Below are 18928 nucleotides of genomic sequence, written 5' to 3' on the forward strand. Positions count from 1 at the left end.
GCAAGCCAACGTCTTCCAAGGAGGTTCAGGTGCTCACAGCAATCTGCTAGCAACCAAAGCTTTGGGGGAGGTTTTTGGTGCTGCACCCCCTTTGTAGCCAATTTCATCTTGTGACAGCCAACAACCTCCAAGAAACAGGAACCAAAAATTGAGGGTTGCAATACTGAGACTCACATCATATTGGCAAAATAAAGGTCTAATAAATACTGGGAGAATGACATATAGTTCTTTTGTGTTTAGATGTTTATTTTCTTTCTGATTTTTCTGACTGTTTATGTATGAACGTGTATATACTGCGATACTCCGGCACTAACCCTCCCTTCAGGGGCCAGCAGAGCTCTCTGAGCCACTCCAGCTGCTGCTGCAGAGGTGATAGAGGCTAAAACCATTGAGGTGGAGGGGTGAAGGGCTTTGGAAGTTTCTGGAAGTTTCTGAGAATTGCTGTGCCACTCTTGGTTCACTCCTGGTTCATTCCTGAGGCCCAGGGGTTAAAGAGAGTGGGATGAGGGGGAGGGCAGAGGGACTGCAGGGCCACAGTCACACGCTTGACCTGGCAGACCTTGACCTTACTCCAACCTATACATACTTACTTTTGCCTGCAGTATTTACAGTTTTGCGAACGAACCACATGAACTGTATTTGAATGTTTTGGAAGCCCTTTTTTAATTTATCTCAGAGTAATGTAAAGTAGTTAGTGTGTGTCACAGAGAATCATAAAGATTTCGTTTATGTTAATGGATATTATTAGTTAGGCTCTTTTTTTATTGTCATTTCTCGTGTGGCACTCTCACTGTCAGATCTACAGATTTGTCACTGTTTAGGTAGTTTGTGCATTTAATTCTTCACAGTTTTTCATGATTTGCCATTCGCCATGATGGACTTTGCAAGTGTCCAGGCTCTTCCACTTGGGTTACACTAGTGTAGTTGACACTCTTGAACCAAGCTGCCTCTAATATTCTGTCCTTCATGGGGCCAACCGGTAGTCTTTAGTGGGGACACATTCATTGTGGGCCTCCTTTCCTACAAAGCGCTTGTCAGTCATTGTGTTGAACTTGTGTTGTTTCTATGCGGCGCTTGGTAGCACAGCTGTCGTCAAAAGACCCAAGGCTACTCTATCCTGAGCTGAAAGAAACAAACAAACAAAGCCGTAAAACAAGAAAATGAAAGGCAAAAAAGGGTCACAAATAATGAGTGTACAAAAACCATCTTGTCAAATTGCACCTTGGGAGTCTGTCTTCAAGAAGAGTGAGGGGTAAGAAGCTTCTCAGCAGACCTGGGGCACAAAGGGACTTGGCCCCTCCTGTGTTACTGTTAGCCAGGCCCTTTAGATGAACTTGTCTCCTTTCAGCTGGCGCTCTCATGCCCAGGTGTGTCCTTGTGTGTGTGCATGTGTTAGTATCCACAGCACTGACATCTCTTTGGCCCCAAGTGCTCTATTGAAAATAAGACGGAGAGCGAAGCAAATGAAAAGAGATAAAGTGCAAAACAAGGATGAGAGGAAGAATAAAAGAAGAGTGGCTTCCTTGCTTTTCAGGGCAAGGACAATGTTCAACCCTTTCTCCCACGCTCTGGACAACACTCTCTCCTTCACCACAGTCTACTTAATGTCAAAGACAATCAATTTATATATTAATTTATTGAAAAGCCATCAGGAATTTGTTCAATAAGGAAAGAGATTCACCTTTGTGAATGTGTGAATTGAAAAAGGAATCCAAGGTAAACCACTTCTAATAAAGTAAATATGTTTTGCAGATAACCCTTTTTGATATTTAAATTGCATTATCCAAGAACATAAAGATTTGATCCGATGTGACAAATTGAATGCCTAAATTCAATATTCATGACTATTTTGTCCATACTTTCCCAATATTGCAATCACTTTGGGTAGCTAGCCAGCCAACCAAGCAGCCATCCAGACAGGCCAGTGATGGGCTCCATGCCAAGGCCAATTGAGAGGTGCTACTGTGGTGGAGAGCCAGAGGGGAGATGGTCATCCATTATTCATCACTAAGCCAAATAATCCCCAACAGAATTGGTCTGGTCTTGTCTGGCCCAACGGTTAGGGAATGGATGGGATGGTCCGGGGGGCAAGAGGGAGGGTTTCTGGGGCTGGGGGATGGCAGTCTTTTTTTTGCATGAGGTTTAGTAGGATCTTTTCGGGGGGCCGAAAGGGGTAGCGAGCTCTCTGTAAGGGGTGGGAGGGGGTTCTTTGAGGATTAGATGCAAATATGTCTTTGATAGCTTTCACAGTCTGGGAGTCCCATTCTGTTTATGGATATTCATATTAAGTCTAATCTTTGGAAACAATCCCTGACATGGAGAAGTAAGAGGCTGCTGGGATGAGGATGGCGCACAGAAGCAGCAGGGGGTTCTGGGGGATGGAATGGATCTGAATGGGGTGTCCCCTGACCCAGATCAGGGGCAGGACCAGTAGAAACCCTCATGGTGTGTGGGACCTAGCACCAAGTGAAGGATGACCCCCCCTTGTCCCACCCACCGAAAGCACTGATGTGTAAAAATGCAAACACCAGCACACTTAAACACACACAAACATACAAATTCTTGTACAGACACACAAAGTATAGACACAGACAAAGCAATAGCACTTCATCTGTGGTGTCACAGACAAACAGTAAATTCAGACACAATACAGACTTCCCCTTCACTTTCTCACTCTCTTTTCTCTCTTTATGACTTGTGTATTTTTTCAAGGCATTGGTCCCAGTTACTGTTTTGTCTTTATGTCCTTCCCTGCAGGCATGCACAGTTCACAATGAAGAAGAAGATGATTCTTCTCAAGCTGTCAGCAACTAGCAGCTGTGTCTCTTTGAGCTTTTACAAACCTCTGCAACAGTGTTGAGTTATTCACCTAAGAAAACATGTCTTGTGGACAAATACTTTTCATCAACAGCCATGACATTTTGCCCCAGGAGTTTCTTTTAACACAAGTACTTAGTTGTTTTCCTCCTTAAAGAAGAACAGGTGTATGTACACTCATGTACATGTACACACACTCATATCAGAGTGTGCTTTTTTCTTGCTCTTTAAAATTTTCAAAAAATGATGACAGCTGAGAGCCTACTACTAAAAACGGTGAATAACAGAGAAAAAGTACAAATACAATGTATCAAACCAAGAACATCAGCATGAGTTTATAACTAGTCCCGGTTCATCAGACGCTGTATCGACTTTCAGACTGGCTTGACTGTCATAAAATCCAAAACACCTGTGGCCCAAGGTTTGTATTTCTGAACAAAACATTGGAAAGTTATGATGGAGCAAATCACGACATGAGCACCATCGATAGTAAAAAAGAGCAAACTCAGGGGTATAACAAAAAAGTTTGTCTGTTAGTGTTAAGTGTGGCATTTTGTACAATTTATACAGTGGACCAGACATGGAAGGTCCTCTGCCTCGCACCAGGTCAGGGATCACAGAGTGAGGTGAAGGACCCAAGGGGAGGAGGGGAGGTTTTATGCTCCTCCTCCACCCCAGCTGGGACTGCAGTCTCGCCTCTCCTTACAATATTCCTTCCCCCATCTCCTCTTTTTTCCCCCCCCCTATACAACCTAACCCTGGTCCTGGTGTGCTATAGGGCTTTGGGTCAGGGGGTTCATAAAGGATATAGAGGGTTTCCCTCTCTATCTGTGTGCGCACAATCTTGTGTAAGTGTGTATGCATGTGTGCGGTGTGCCTCTGTGCGTCTCTGTGTGCGTACTGGGGGAGGGGGTGGGTATTAGGGGCTGTGTCTCACAGGCATCAAGGGAAAAGGAAGAGAGCCAGACAGCAGATCATTTCACTACACATCCAAACATGTACAGGCACATGCATGCAGGCATGTGTGCACTGCGTTATTTTACGCTACTTTGCTCTCAGTTAAGTGCTTTTGTCTTCATTGATATTTTATAGATGACATTCAGCTCAAAAAACCTTTAGTCAGGAAACACATACACATACTTTGATGAAAAGTGATGTTGCAAAACTTTAAGTAAAATACCATAAGTCACATGACAGTTAATATGATGACATCGTAGACAGGGATTGTGTTGTTGCTATTCCTGCACAACTGCACATTTCTGAATGCTGGTCAGTGTAGCTATTAACATCATGATGAGACAAAACATTGGTCACAATGGGCTATGTTTTCCATTTGAATGCGTTCACTCTGTTCTTTCACTGAGGTTGGTAGGGTAGGAGTGGGCTAGGGTAATGGGGGGGGGGGGGGGTTATGTATGTATGTGTGTGAATGTAATGTTGGTGGTGGCAGGAGGCTCAGCTGATGCTGACCAGTGCACATGCACATTTCTTCAACCAAAGTGACATCATTATATGTGTACTGGATTATAATTTTGAATGTATTGTAAGTGTGTGTGCAGCATTTATGAATTACAGCAAGTTCACGAAAATGAATGGAAATAGCTGTCGTGTGTGTGTGTGTGTGTGTGTGTGTGTGTGTGTGTGTGTAAAAGAGGGGTTTGGGGATTCTGGGACCCCTTTTCCCAGACATGCACTGACCTTTCCAACCAGACGGGGATAAAGGGACAAGGAGGGAGGGCTGAGGACACAAGGACACTGGAGTGTGTGTGTGCATGCAAGCTTATTTGTGTGTGTGTACATGGCATGTGTGTGTGTATGTGTCAGGGTGTGTGTGTGTGTGTGTGTTAGTTGTTATCACGGACATCTGAACCAGCCAGTTCACCCTGTCCTGCTGAGTTTGGCCTGGTACAACCAACTCCCCACCCCCAAACATCCACTAACCACAATCCCCCATTCCCTCCATCTCTCTTTCTCCCCTCATCCCTCTCTCCTCTCATCTTTTGTCGGTTTCTGTCATTGTGCTACCCCCTCAGCGCTCTCTGTATGCAAAAAAGTTGCTGAGGGCTCGCCTGCTCTGGACCCTCGCAAATCAATTTGTCTGTGGGAGAGGTGAGGGCAAGGAGGTGGGATGGAAAAATGCGCTGCTCGGAGGACAACTAGGTGTAAAGCCTGAGGAATGCAAGTCTCACTTCTTCAACAATGGCAATATCGCCTATTCTTTGCCATATTGGTAGCAAATGAAGAGGTTGTCATGGAAGCCAATTAATAGTGGGGTTACTTGTGGGTCTTTAATAGTTAATCAAACTGAAATTGTTTGCAAACTATAGACAGCGCAGTACAAAAAGGTTTTATTACATAAACATTAACTGAAAAATTGAGGTTTAATTTGCAAAGTCCAGTGCTTTTCTGGCTGTTGAGCAGGGTTTTGTTGGTTGGGACTTAAAATGAAAGTTGTAAGTAATGTCTCTGCTCAGTTTTTCAGATTGACACTTGGTTAAATCCACTTCAGTGTTATTTTGTCAGCATATAGCTGCCAATATGCATTTTTAAAAACTCACAGCTTATGCTCACTTATTGCCTATGGATGTTGCTATTTTGGCACTTTGGTCAATAATGATGAATAGAAATGGGGTTCACATCTTTCAGTTTAGGTCTAGCCAACAAAATTTAACATATAACAGCAAGGAATCTTGGCGTTGTATAGCCTTTCTCTTAAATCTTTATTCTGTTTAAATGCAGAATAAAAACAAAAGATTAACTATAATAACGGTAAAACTGTTTTTTTATACTGAATAAAAAGGGAAAATTTATTGAGTTTTGACATTTTTTCTGTTGTTTGACAAATGGCTTACGGACATATATCTAATTACCACTGTGTCAGTCAGGAACAAAAAAAAAAGCATGTAAATCCAGACTGACCCTGCTGCACTGAGAGAAGGATCAGGCATTGATTGCAGTTGTCCCTCTCTCCCGCTCTCACCCTGGATGCAGACAGGACTCATCCCAAAGCACAGAGGCTTGAGAGGGCCTTTGCTTGACTGCAACAACGATGATCAATACCTGTCACTTCGGTCTCGTCTGGCCCTGCTCCCCTGCCCCCCACCACACAGTGAGGCAGTCTATGAGCCAAAGACTTTCACACACACACACACACACACACATCAAAACGTGGTGAAGCACCATGTGTGAGAGTACACATAACAAAAGTTTATAAAATATCTGCATGCACACTAAAAGTATATGAGCATGCAAACATAAACAGGCAGATTTATATGCAGAACAGATACATAACATGTGCTGTAAGATGACACCCACACACACACACACACACACACACACACACACACACACACACACACACACACACACACACACACACACACTGTGACAGGGAGGTCAGACAGGGCATTCAGACCCAGACACCAGTCTCTTCTCTGGGGTCAAATCACAAGGCCAAGGTCTACTCTCTAACCTTAGTGGCCCTTCAGACGAACACAGAGACACAGACATACACATTTCCACAATAAACCCGGCTGACCAGCCAACAGAGAGGGGGGAGAGGGAGGAGGGGTAAGGGGGAGTGAAAGAATGGGGTGATGGGGGATGGCTAAAGGAGCAACTGATGGTTCTGGACAAATGCACTGATGGAAAAATGCAAGTTAAAATTTGCGTGTGCAAATGTGCATTAACATAGTAATTCACTTTAGAAACAGGACTTTATTCTAATTATTATTATTTTGTGCAAATTAAAAAATGTCACATTTATTAACCAGAAAATGAAATGCACCTAGTTGCTCTATGTCTGAGACTGTTGAAGGGTAGAAATAAAAATAAAATGTATTGTGCTGGCTGTTACCGTAGAGATGGGAGTACAGACTTGGTTTGCTTGTTCTCAATTCTCTCTCTTCTCGTTCTGTCCTCCCCGTCTCCTTACTCAAGAGACCCTTGCTCTGCCCAGCCGGAGAGATAAGGAAGTGGAAGGGCCAAGTTTACTACTGCAGATAAGCTGTAATTGCAGGGTAATAAAATGACTTAAAAAAAATGAAAGGAAGAAATGATGTAGGAGAGGAAGAAAGAACGGACACAAAGGGGTGAATTGAGCACACAGAGAAATGATTGATGTAAGCCGTGGCACTGCCTTCGCTGACAGTTATCAGCGAGGGCAACCTTTTGCTCATTACAGTCATCTACTTGCAGCCTGGGACCAGTGGCTGCACTCAAACAATAACCGCCAGCCTTGACCCTTTCTGATAAACAGCAACTGCAAACTAACTTGCTGAACAATCACTTCTGTGTTATGGGACACTACTGAGTTGGTGCTTCTGTAAATGCAGGTAATTTAAAACGGTTTTAGACTCATAAAACCAGCTGTTCAAGTTTTGTACATTTTTTGTTGGGGCTATAAAACTACGACGACATTCACAAAGCTGTCATTCAGCATAATCACCAATCACAATCATCATATGTTACCCTGCTGCTACAAGCAACAGTTTTATGTAATGTTTTGTCAGAATTCAGTTATGACTAACTGTATTAACTGTTAGTCGTGATCTGCAGGTTTTCAAGAAATATTTTTTTAGATGGTCAGTTGTCAGTTGGTCATCAAGGCATGATAAAGATGAGAGATGCTAAAAGCACAGATTTGTCAGGTAGTGCTAAAATAACACAGGTAGTTGAAATGGTGGAGCAACTGAATAAACAAAGCAACTGTAGAAACTTTACTTGTGATAGATGAGGAGGCAAAGGAGGCAGAGGAGACAAAGACGGGAGGTGTAAAAACCAAGAATGAAGGAAGAGTTAACCTGGCATTTTGATGATAAGAGCTTCAAGTAAGTAAACCTCTTTTGAGGTATTATAAGCAACAATTATCTGACATTATTTTTGCTAGCTCAGTATTTCAAAGAGGTATTCTATAACAAAGGCGATAAGTCTATATGGAATAAGTTGTTCATTTACTTTCAGTCTGTCCCCACCTAATTTTAGTTTTAGGAAATTTTAAGATTTAAACTACAGTCCAGTGGACTCCAGCTTTAGAATTTCATAATGCCTCAAATCCATTATAAAACTCATCCAAAAGACAAAAACTCCTCCAAGGATTTTTATAGATATTGTCCTTTGGAAGAGATTTGAAGTTTCCACAAGCAAAAAAGTGCTGCTGGACTCAAAAAACTGATGTGACTATTTTTCACAGTAATGAAAAAACTGGTTTGATTAAAAAAGAAGGTGTAGAATGAATAACATATCTCATTACAAAGTCATTTAATTTCTGAGGTTGTACTGGTAAAGGGGACTTTCATATAATGCGTGTGACAGGCAGATCTACCGTTGGTGTGACCACCAGCCCTTACTTCCTTCCTCTCTGCTGGCCTGGGGAAGAGTGTGTGTCCTGTTGCTTTGTTCCTCTGAGGGTTGTGTATGCAGGTGTGCATGTGTGCACACATCTGTATGGTAGATGTTTTTCGGTCACACTCCACAGATCGTAGGAGGTCAGGTGAGATTGAATCTGGTTCTTGATTCCTGGAAAAATGGAGAGCTGCAACATGTCACACAAATGCCGTGACACACAAACGCCAAGCACAGAGTAACATGCGCAGATCTCACACACATACTTATTTTTTTCAACTGTCTGTCCCCCCCCCCCCCCCCCCCCCCTTTCAGTCAACATTTCCTCTTCTTTGCTTATTTGCCAATTACAAAGGGTCCGATTCAGATTTAAATTCTGGCATTTACTGGTTGCTTAAATTTAATTTTAAAGTACTTGTGAAGCTTCTTCTGTTTCAGAGTTTCTTTTGTTCAATGAACTGTTGGTTTTGCAGAGGAAAAAACATAATGTATAGTATCCAGATAATTTTATTTGCCAGGATCAAATGGTCCTTTTAACCTTATGTTTGTGCTGACCAGCACATCACATCACAAATTGGAGCACATCACATTTTCAGGCTAACTTTTTAAACTAGTCTTATGCTATCTACCCACCTCCCTCTTCTGTGCACAGTCTTATCTGAGAGGCCATTATACCGGCTTCTCCATATACTACTATCTTCACCGACAGTGATAAGATACCTGGGAATGAGGTAGACCAGAAAAGGGTTCAGGCAGGCTATCTGTCTCTCTGTCTGTCTCTTTCTAACTCTCTCTCTCTCTCTTACACACACACACACACACACACACACACACACACACACACACACACACACACACACACACACACACACACACACACACACACAGAGAGACATAGAAGGCTATAAACAGGTTGTCTGCATAGTATCATAGACAAGGCTTTGCTGTGATGCACCGGAGGAGCCGCAGTCTCCTGCTCTCTTAGCTCTGTGTAAATACACTGCTCATTGTTTATATAGCGCGGTGTGGCTTCAGGTTCCAGGGACCATCACACTGGGTCTGGGTCAGATCGCCAGAAAGACACACACTCACACACACACACACACAAACTTGTAGAAGTATGAGTGCACATGTGGCTGCTCACATACACACATATTCCCCCTAATGCAAACCAGACTCCCTCTCTCCCTCTCTTCTTAGAGAGAGAGAGGGAGCGGGAGTAGGGAGACCGCACAGCGTTGGAGCTCGGCCAAATGGACCAGCGGAGCTTGTTTGGAAAGCTTTCAGTCAGAAAGCCACTTTTTGGCAGGGCCCCTGTGAGTGCTGCTGAGCCCTCTGAAGCGGGCTGGAGCTGCTAAAATAAATAATGGTTAGAGCTGAGGGGGTAAGAGTGGCGTTGGAGGGTAGGGGGGTACAGGGGTAGCAAGACGAAAAAGGTGGGGTGGGGGGTGGAAGACGGAGAGAGGGACTAGGGTGAGGGGAGGATGGGTGTGGTTTTAAAGACCGCTCCTGTAATTATATCTGTCAGTCGACACCAAGGCACTTGGACTGCCAATTCTCATGTTTCCCCTTACTCTCTGCTGCCATCACGTAGAAAAAGAGACAAACTAGAGGGGACAGAAAGACAGAAAGATTTCTGTGTCTGTCTGAATTTGTCCTGCTGCATACACATTTTTATGTGAGCATCAGCATGTGTCTGCGAACAGTCCTGCTAGCTCCCTGGGTGGTGTGTGAGCATGAGTGCATTGATGTGTGTGTGTGTGTGTTGGTGGACCTGCAGGGAAACAAACCTGGTCATTCTGGGAGAGGGAGATAAGGAGGTGTTTCACACGAGAGTATGTTGGTCTTTCAGCGGGGAGCAAAAAAGCGGCCCCTCTGTACTCTGGCTTGCAAAAAAATAGCCAAGAAAAGCTTTTCACACATTGGCTGAGTAGAGCATGAGCACAAAGTATGTCGAAGAGCGTTAAAATGGACTGAGCATTATTCATTTTCAAATGTAATGATCATGGCTAGCTAATCTGTTGATTTTTGTGGTGCTATGTATGACGTGTGACTTCTAATCTAAGCTATCAACTAATTTTAATTTTATTTGCAAAAGCAATTAATTGTTGCAGTTTTAAAAGTCAATTATTTACCATTTTTTTCATAGTTTTGTATGTTAGCAAACTTTTACCTGGCAAGAAGTGCACACTGATCACCACAAAATAGTTTTCTAAAAATGTAGTAAATATATGTAGTTAAACTGTGATTCATTCCTATAAGATTACGTGAAACTACTTTTTAATGTACTTGTAAGACTGTATGAGTTTGTGCATCCATTCCCACTATACTGACACAATAGGAAGCATGGAAACAACAGGAAAACCTTCCATTATGTTAATACGGGAGTGTTGAGGCAATATTCCAAGGGTTATAAACAATATTAAAATAATTGAAGTCTCATTTATTTAACAAGTGAATCCAAATAGGAGAAACTGGGGGCTATTAGTACACTGATCCAAAGTGATTACAGCCAGTTTTAGAATTTACTGATACCTTCAGTACAAGCCAATAATCTAATCGTGCCCTCGTTATGTGAACGTCTTGATAGTGTGACCAGTTACCATGAATAGTTTTTATGGCTGTAACAACATTTAAGTTATATAACGCTGCTGTTGTAGAAAGGGTCACTGCTGAACCAGAAGGCCAGACTGTAAACCTTTATGCAAGTTTACAAAGGGCATTTTGAAATGTAGTTATCTAGTACTAGATTGTTTCCTCTTTTAAATACGTCTGACTGACTAGCAAATTGCTTGTTTTTTAAAAACCTGTCTAACTCTCCGCTTGTGAAGTTTACACCCTGCGACTTATTTTTTATCAGTGTGCCATGTTGTAATTAACGTCTTTACAACTGAGAGCAATGGTGAGGACCAAACTGCAAAAAGAAGATCCAAGTTGTATAGAATCATATAGAAGGTCACAGGTTACTAATAGACCTGTCTTTTCTTCAACGGACATTTTGACTTGTCATAATAGAAAAAGCACAGGTGTTACTCATAGCAGTAATCACAGCTGTTCAACTGAAGCATCCCTGTCAGCCTCAGCAGTGTGATGGTGAGCCAGCATGAGAGCTGAAATAGAAAAAGCGAAATGTAATTCAGTCATCACTGAATTTTAGCACTCTCTAACTCAGCTTATCTGATTTATTTTTTTAAGATGGCTCATTAATATTGCTAATAGCTACTGAGCTACTGAAATACATCTTTTCTGAAAAAAAGAAAACTTGTTATGAACTTCAATTTACATACTAATACAAGCACGTGGGGTTTCCCTTGTTCTTTCTTCATTTCTAATGCTCTCTCCTTCACTGCTTTGCAGCGATCTGCCTCGCTCTCTGATCTCGACCAGGATTACGTCCAACGAGCTCACCCCTACCACACACAATTACCGCACTGGGCTAAACATACCGCCCACAAGGTACAGTATCCATCAAAGGCCTTCCATACTCTCCCCAACGCTCGTTCCCTGTGATGCCTTTCTCTCTCCATTATTACTATATCTCATTCACACACTCTGCCTGTCTGCCTCTTCCACTAGAGTCAGGTGATATGAGATAAGAGCTTCCATTTCATGAGATAGGAAAGACAATAAAATGGCATCATTGTCAGTGAGGAAATGCATGTTGAATTTATATGTGTTGTTTCTCCAAAACAAATATAATAAATGTGCAAAAAGTTGACAAGACAGAGTCAGATAGAGGCAGCAGACAGCCAGCAACGGTGGTCCAAACCAGCTCAGAGTGTGTGAAAGGTGTTGATTTAGCTGTAGGAAGGAGGATTAAATGGCTCATTGGTGGAGCTAGGAGGGGAGAAGGTGCGAAGCGATCGGCCCTCCCTCTCTCCTGGTTTCTCTTTCTCTCCCTCCCTCGTTCTCCCTCCCTCTGCCAGGAGAAAAGGCCATTGGGGCTGAACAAACAAATCACATGGCCATGAAACACTACTCACCACTGCTGCTCTGGGACTTCATTCAGACAGCATTTTACTGGTCTCTGCAGTGTGCTCGTACACACATCCAAAAAGACGAACATACACGCGCATGCATGCAAACACACACTCTTCTGACTCCCCCCATCAACATGACAGTGGTTTTACAAGTCCCCATAGTGTGAGGTCTCTTATTCCCCAAGTAGCACTAGAACAACATCAGCAGTAAAAGCAGAGGGAAAAGCGGAAGGAAGGACAATTCAACTACTGAACTGCTGGTGCTCAGCATTGCAGGGAGAGTTGTCAATAAAGCTCATAAAAAAGGTTGTGAAAGTTGTAACTGTGTTTTGTAATGGGAAGTTGGTGTCAACTCCCTTTAAAGTTATGGCCCATTTAAGGAGAAGTGTGCTTAAATGTGACAAGGATGCACCTTGCAGGAGATCTAAAATTGATGGGGAAAACTGAAAATGGTCGTTAGTTTTGGAGCTGCAGTCGTGTTTGTGCGCGTGTGGTTTTGGAGGGTGTGTGGCATGACAACCTGCCGGTAACAGAAACCTTAGGCTGGCATTTTCTTTTTAAAAATGAAACTTTCACTTTCATGTTCGCTCCCTCGCCCCTCGGTTAGCCACTAAATGTCACTCTCCCCTCTTTAAAACAAACAAAGCCAGTTGAGTCTAGCATTAGCTGCTATTTGAAATGGCTCAGAGCCTTTAGAAGGAGCCCCTACAATCCTTTAAAAAGTGTATCATGCACAAAACGCACACCAACACCCCATTAGTTTTAAAAATCAGATGGAAAATATCAGAGAAAATCTCTGACTTGACTGGATAATCACAGCCGCTGGATATTAAAGGCCTGCCATGGTATTATGGAGGGATGTGGGAGAGGCTGAGGGAGACACAGATAGTGGTAGACCAAGAGAGAGCAACAGTGGGAGAGAGAGACAGGGAGCAAAGGCCATAGACTTTGGTTTTGAGCTACATTAAATACCATCTACCTCCAAACCACGCATGACATGGAGCTATCGCCAAAGATACGTCTTCAGTGTCAAACTGTCATAACATAATCACAAGCCGCTTAACTGAGCTCTACTGCCATTTTTTAAGAAAATGCAAAAAGCAACTGATCAGTTGATCTTTGGAGCTGTGGAAAGCTTAAAGCATGCTATTTTATAACTATTATTTTTTAAGTTGATGTGATTTTTCTATTAGCTCCTTTTTAGCTCCTGTCCACTTGAACATAGGTTTAGGGCTGCCACAGTGCACCGTAATGATGCTCTGCAACTTTACGGTGCCTCTGCAGTTTGCATATTCTGCTCCTAAAAACATTTTTCAAAGGCTAAAAGATCCTTTCATCACTCAAGCTTACTGTATCTCACAGAAGACAGCCAATAAAAACAATCTGTGTGGTCAGTTCGTTGATTCATGAGTTCAGTGAATGCAGTAAGCAACATATTAAAACATTTTTAGACCTTATAAGTTGTGGATAGCTGCTGGGTGCCAAAGATTGGAAGAGTAAATTCAATCATTTCATGAAGTTTATAAAAAGTTAGATGGTAAAAATGAATGAATTTAAAAAAAAATGCAAAGGTTTTCCATGATAAAGTTAAATTAAACACTGATAAAAGCTACTTGCCTCATAGTGTGTAACACACATTGATCTAACTTACATAAGCAGGCTGAAGCCAAAATTTACAATGTTGCTGCAACATTGTGCCATTTTCTCTTTCATCCTCATGAATAGTGTTTTATCATATGAATGGTGACTTTGTCTTATTGGAGAAACTCATTTATCTAGAGAAATGGCCTAACTATTGGCTTGCAGTCTGCAATATAGTATTTGACTGATGACAAGATATTAAGACAGATTAAGCATAATTTTCAAGAGAGGAATATTAATGTGTTTTTTCCACTTTGCAATGCCATGAATTATGCATAATTTCAGTCCAACATTATAATTGTATCGATAGTTATAGATTAATAAGTTATGCAAATTTGCCACAATAGAAACAGTGCCTACATAACCTTACATGAGCTTCACAAACATATACATCATAGGTCCTCTCCCATCCTTAAACAAGTAACATCATAACCCTTCCACATTAAGATTTGTAATTCATCTTAGTCTCTATATTATTTTACCTTTCTGCCCAGAAAATTGTACAACAAACAAATAATGAATTGGAAGTAATTAGAATTGCTAATTTCATCTAGGGTCAAATTTTCTATCAGTTTATCTTTACAGGTGAAAATTTGGCACAGAATAATTAGTGCTGATTCTGAAAACGAAATCTAGACAGTATGAAATTAACTTCAATTAGCCTTACATTACTTGTTAAGGACAGTATTACTCAGCCTGTGAGAGCAACTGCTGCTTGTCAAGTCTGAGAAAATAACCCAGATGAAGTCATAGTGATGTCATCTCGATTATCTCAGATACAAGACATGAGACCGGAGCTTGAATGAAATGGGTGTTGAAAGATGAGTTGCATTGTGGGAAGTGTAGGTTTTATTACTGGGTGAATTACATGAAAATTGGTGTAGAGGTGGAGAATTCAATTTTGGTAATGATATGAGTCACTTTCTTTAAAACTGCAAGATATAGCATTGGCCTTGGTAAAGGAATGCCTTTGTATTTTATTTACCACTCACATTATTATACTTATTATTAATGTAGGCATCCTTCCTTATGCATAAAAACATAAAATAACATCTAGTCTATGATTAATTATCTTCTGCATGGCTAATGTGGAAAATACATGGGCAGAACTTATATTATGGTGACAGGGAGTTCTGCCTTAATGCTACAAAAATGAATTTTGCACCGCTGTTCTCTCAGGGTTCAAGGTGTTTGTCAAATCTCTGTCTCTACTGGGACACAGTCTGACATCTGTAATGCATTTTTCTGTTCTTTTTGCATGATTAAGCAAACTTGGCATGCAGGTGCTACCCAATGGACTGCACCAGTACAATATTCCCAGAACAAATTAAAGTAGCTGTCGTATGGATCACTCTCTCGCTCTCTCTTTCTCTCGCTCTCTCTCAAACACACACAAACACATGGACACGTGGACTCAAAGACACGCATGCATGCACACGCACACACACACAGACACGCACACACACACACACACAGGCAGACAAACAAACACACACAGAAGAAAACAAAACCAACCCAAAACAAGCACAGCCGATCTCAAATCACAGGAGAATGGCAGATATCAAACAACTGAGATTCATGAAACAGCTAATCTCTCAAACTTGAATGCTTGCGTCTAGAGAGAGCCTTAGTTTCACAGAATAATGTCTGCTGTGATGTTGGTACATCTGTGCCATGGGCCCACTTACTACAGTAACAGCAAAACTGAGGCGGTGCAGCAAATCCTCTACCCAAATCCACTGCCTCCTGCTCTAAGAGTAATGCTCAAGGGGCCTCAAGTGACATCACTAATGCACTAACTAGTTTCAGTCCTCGGCAGTCTCATCACTTATTCAGATGGACCCAGAGAGAGAGAAAGAGACAGATATAGAGAGAAGGAGAGAGAGGTGACAAGCACTTCACACTCTCAATTACGCAGTGGAGCTCATCACTTGGCAATCTGTCCCAATCGCTTTAATTGGCTTGTAATATTGCCTCTGATCTTGTCGCCCAATTAACAGGCCTGTCTGGCAGTAAGACTGGGAAGCCAGCGAGCATGCGATGCCTGCGGATCTGTGCCATATGGAACAGAACCACTGATTGGCCACTGATAAGACATTGCTTCGCCCCTCTCACACCAAGCCATTGTTTGACAGGGGTGGGTGTATATGCCTGTGTGCGAGGGGGCAAATTATGGCAGTAATTTAATACGGATAAGGATGATTCCTTTGTGACGAGGGCACTTGCCAGAAGCATTATTTGTAAGTTGATCTAAGAGAACAGATTATTATTACAAACAGTCACACGTTATATAAACGTATGTAGCTTGATGGTTTCAAAACTGTTGAAGAACACCACAGTTAAAGATGCAGTTTTAAAGCTTGATCTGTGGTGACAAGAAGATTAACAACAGGTTTCTCCATCCTCTTATGAGCACAGTTTTTGTCTTTTTGTCTGCTTAAAGTTCTTTGCTTTGAACTAATTTTCTCAATGATATGAATATTTCAACAGACTATATTTTCTTTTTAATATATAAGCACATTACATATGCCGACTGCTTTAAATTGACAAATTTAACTGAAAGAACTGTTAGAGGGGAAGAACGAGTAATTGTTAGACCTCATAGGTAATGTATTTTTATAGTTTCTAATTAGTCATCAGATAACGATTAGTTAAAAAAAAGCCTGAGCCTATAGCAGTGTCACTTAATTCAGGCTTAACCACAAAAGGAAAGTTTTAAGCCTCCTCTTAAAAATAGAACATTTGTTTTTCATAAAAATCTGTCTCCCAAATCTCATCTGGGAGCAGTTTCCAGAAGTGATTAAATTACATTAATTCAATTTAATTGAATATAATTAAAAAATAAGGAACTAATCAGAAACTACTTGATAAGTGATGAATGTTAGCAAGTACCTTTTAGATGATTTCAACGGTCCATAAATGAGAAGAAAACCTTTTTAAACTCTGACCTCTTTCTTGTTGAGAATCTAAAATAATCCAGTAGAGAGAGATTGAGAGGGTCAGAGGTTCAGATGATAAAAGTGAGTTAACTAGCAAGTTAGTAAAGAAATCATTCGCCCTGTCATTGCTCACGTTCACTCGGGTTAGTTTTAAATGCCTTACAGTAATGTGGCTAAAACCATTTTTCATTCAGAGATATAAAGTGGTAGCAGCAGAATGCAATCTCTCACACGGCATAATCTCTATCAGCTACATCCGTCTTACCCTGAGGACTTGGGGACATAATATTCTGCAAAGATCATGCAAGTTAAATCACTGTGGTGCCTTTGATTTCACAGTCCAAGGTGTTTAACTTTCAACTACACTGCCAGCTTAGCAGAGCACAAGCTACAGAGGCTTGGCCCTGGCTAGTGCCCCAGTGCCAGGGTAGTATCCCTGAACACTGAGCACTTGGCAAGAAACACACTTGACAACAGTACATGGCATGAAACCCAGCCTGGTTTTGCAAAGCTTCACATAAGAAGAGGACATGGGAGAGAAAGGGGAGGAGAGAAAAAGAAACAAGAGAGGAAAGATGAGATTCAAAGGGGAAAAAAAATCTATGGAAGTGATAAAAAGGAAAGAAAGACAAATCAGACGAGGAAAAAAGAGACAAGGAGGGAGAAGATGAGCCTGCATGGCCTTGTCTCTGTGTCCATTGCTGCTATTTTCCCATTAACAGGGCCCCACATCTGTTTCTCTCATTCCAGCCACACTTTAAGGTCCCTGAAGGTGCAGTTAAATTAGAGCCAGCACGAGTTTATAAATGTAAAATCCTCCAATAATCGGGAGCTGACATGACCCCTAATCTTCTTGCTCTAGTCAGCAGGATGAAGAGTACTAACTAAGGCTCTGACAGCACCAACATGTGTTTTAGTCACAATACTTTAAAGAGGAACATGCAGACATGAGGGGTTTTATGGAGGAACAAGCTCTTATTTGTGCACCTTCAGCATGGTTGAGACACGTGGATGGGTGGGTCAGGTATTTATTTGTGGTGTTTCATTGCTGTTAAATAGTGTAAAACAATAATTTGTCTCCAGGTTACACTAAGAACAGCATTTTATTTTTTATGTTCCTCGCTGCTTTTTTTGCAATATATAAATCAATTGTGGATATTAAAATCTTTCAAGATCATGGCTAAACCCAGTGGGGATAGAAACAGCGTATTAAGGACAGATAGAATAAAAAAGACAGAAAACCCACATCTTTCAGTTCCAAAGGAGGGGGTTTCACTAAACTAGCCTGTCTAATGCAATTAATCTAATTGGATCCAGCGTAAAGTGACAAATTACTACCTTTCACTCTAGGGAGTAAGAGGGAAGCTCTGGAGAAGGATGTAGGCAAGCATACCTTTGTAGTTAATGTTATATCTTCTAATTCCATCTTAAACCTTATGTCAACCTAAATTGCTGAAAAAAAACAACTGCCTATCAGATTGAAACAATTTGTCTTTATTCATTATGACCTGTTCAAACATCTGTTAATTTTGGTATCGACTTGGTGTTGGGCAACAAATAAGAGCAGAAGCTAATATTTTTGCGTGAAATTTGTGTTTTGAGGAAAATCAATTGATACAATAAGTTATTCTTGGGAAAGGCTAAATATCAAGCATTAGTTGTATTTGATTTGTATTCACTGACTGATCATTACATAAATTCATTTTGCCTCACTCAACCTTGCAGTCGCAGTATCGATATCAGAAGGTCTGCCCTATTTGCCTGGATCTGCATGCATTTACACTTGACATTTGAGTTTTTGATTTAATCTGAGAACATATGCACATGAACTCTGCATATTTCAGTGAAATTGTGTTAATGCGTGCCCTTTTCTATAACCTTGATTACTTGCTTTGGTATCAAAAAACCTTTTTGTGGACATTGATTTCTGCCTGGGGCCATACTACTGAACCTGGAGCAGCATATCTCAGCGGATATAATGAACTTAAAGAAAGCTAGCTATTACTGGCACCTCTGACATTTTGACATTATCAAATGCCTTGGTTAAAACGCACATATGGAACAAAAATACAGGGTGATATACATATAATTTGCATTGCATTTCCATAAGTGATGAGAAGTTGAGCATCATTCCTCTTGGTTTGCCGATGTTAATTGTGGCGCATCAAGTAAAAGTTTGACTTGGTTTTAACCTTGCCTTTGTCTAGT

This window comes from Copadichromis virginalis, linkage group LG6 (assembly GCF_057382275.1).
Source record: "Copadichromis virginalis isolate Kocher_CV1m ecotype Utaka linkage group LG6, C_Virginalis_male_GT1.1, whole genome shotgun sequence".
NCBI lineage: Eukaryota > Metazoa > Chordata > Actinopteri > Cichliformes > Cichlidae > Copadichromis > Copadichromis virginalis.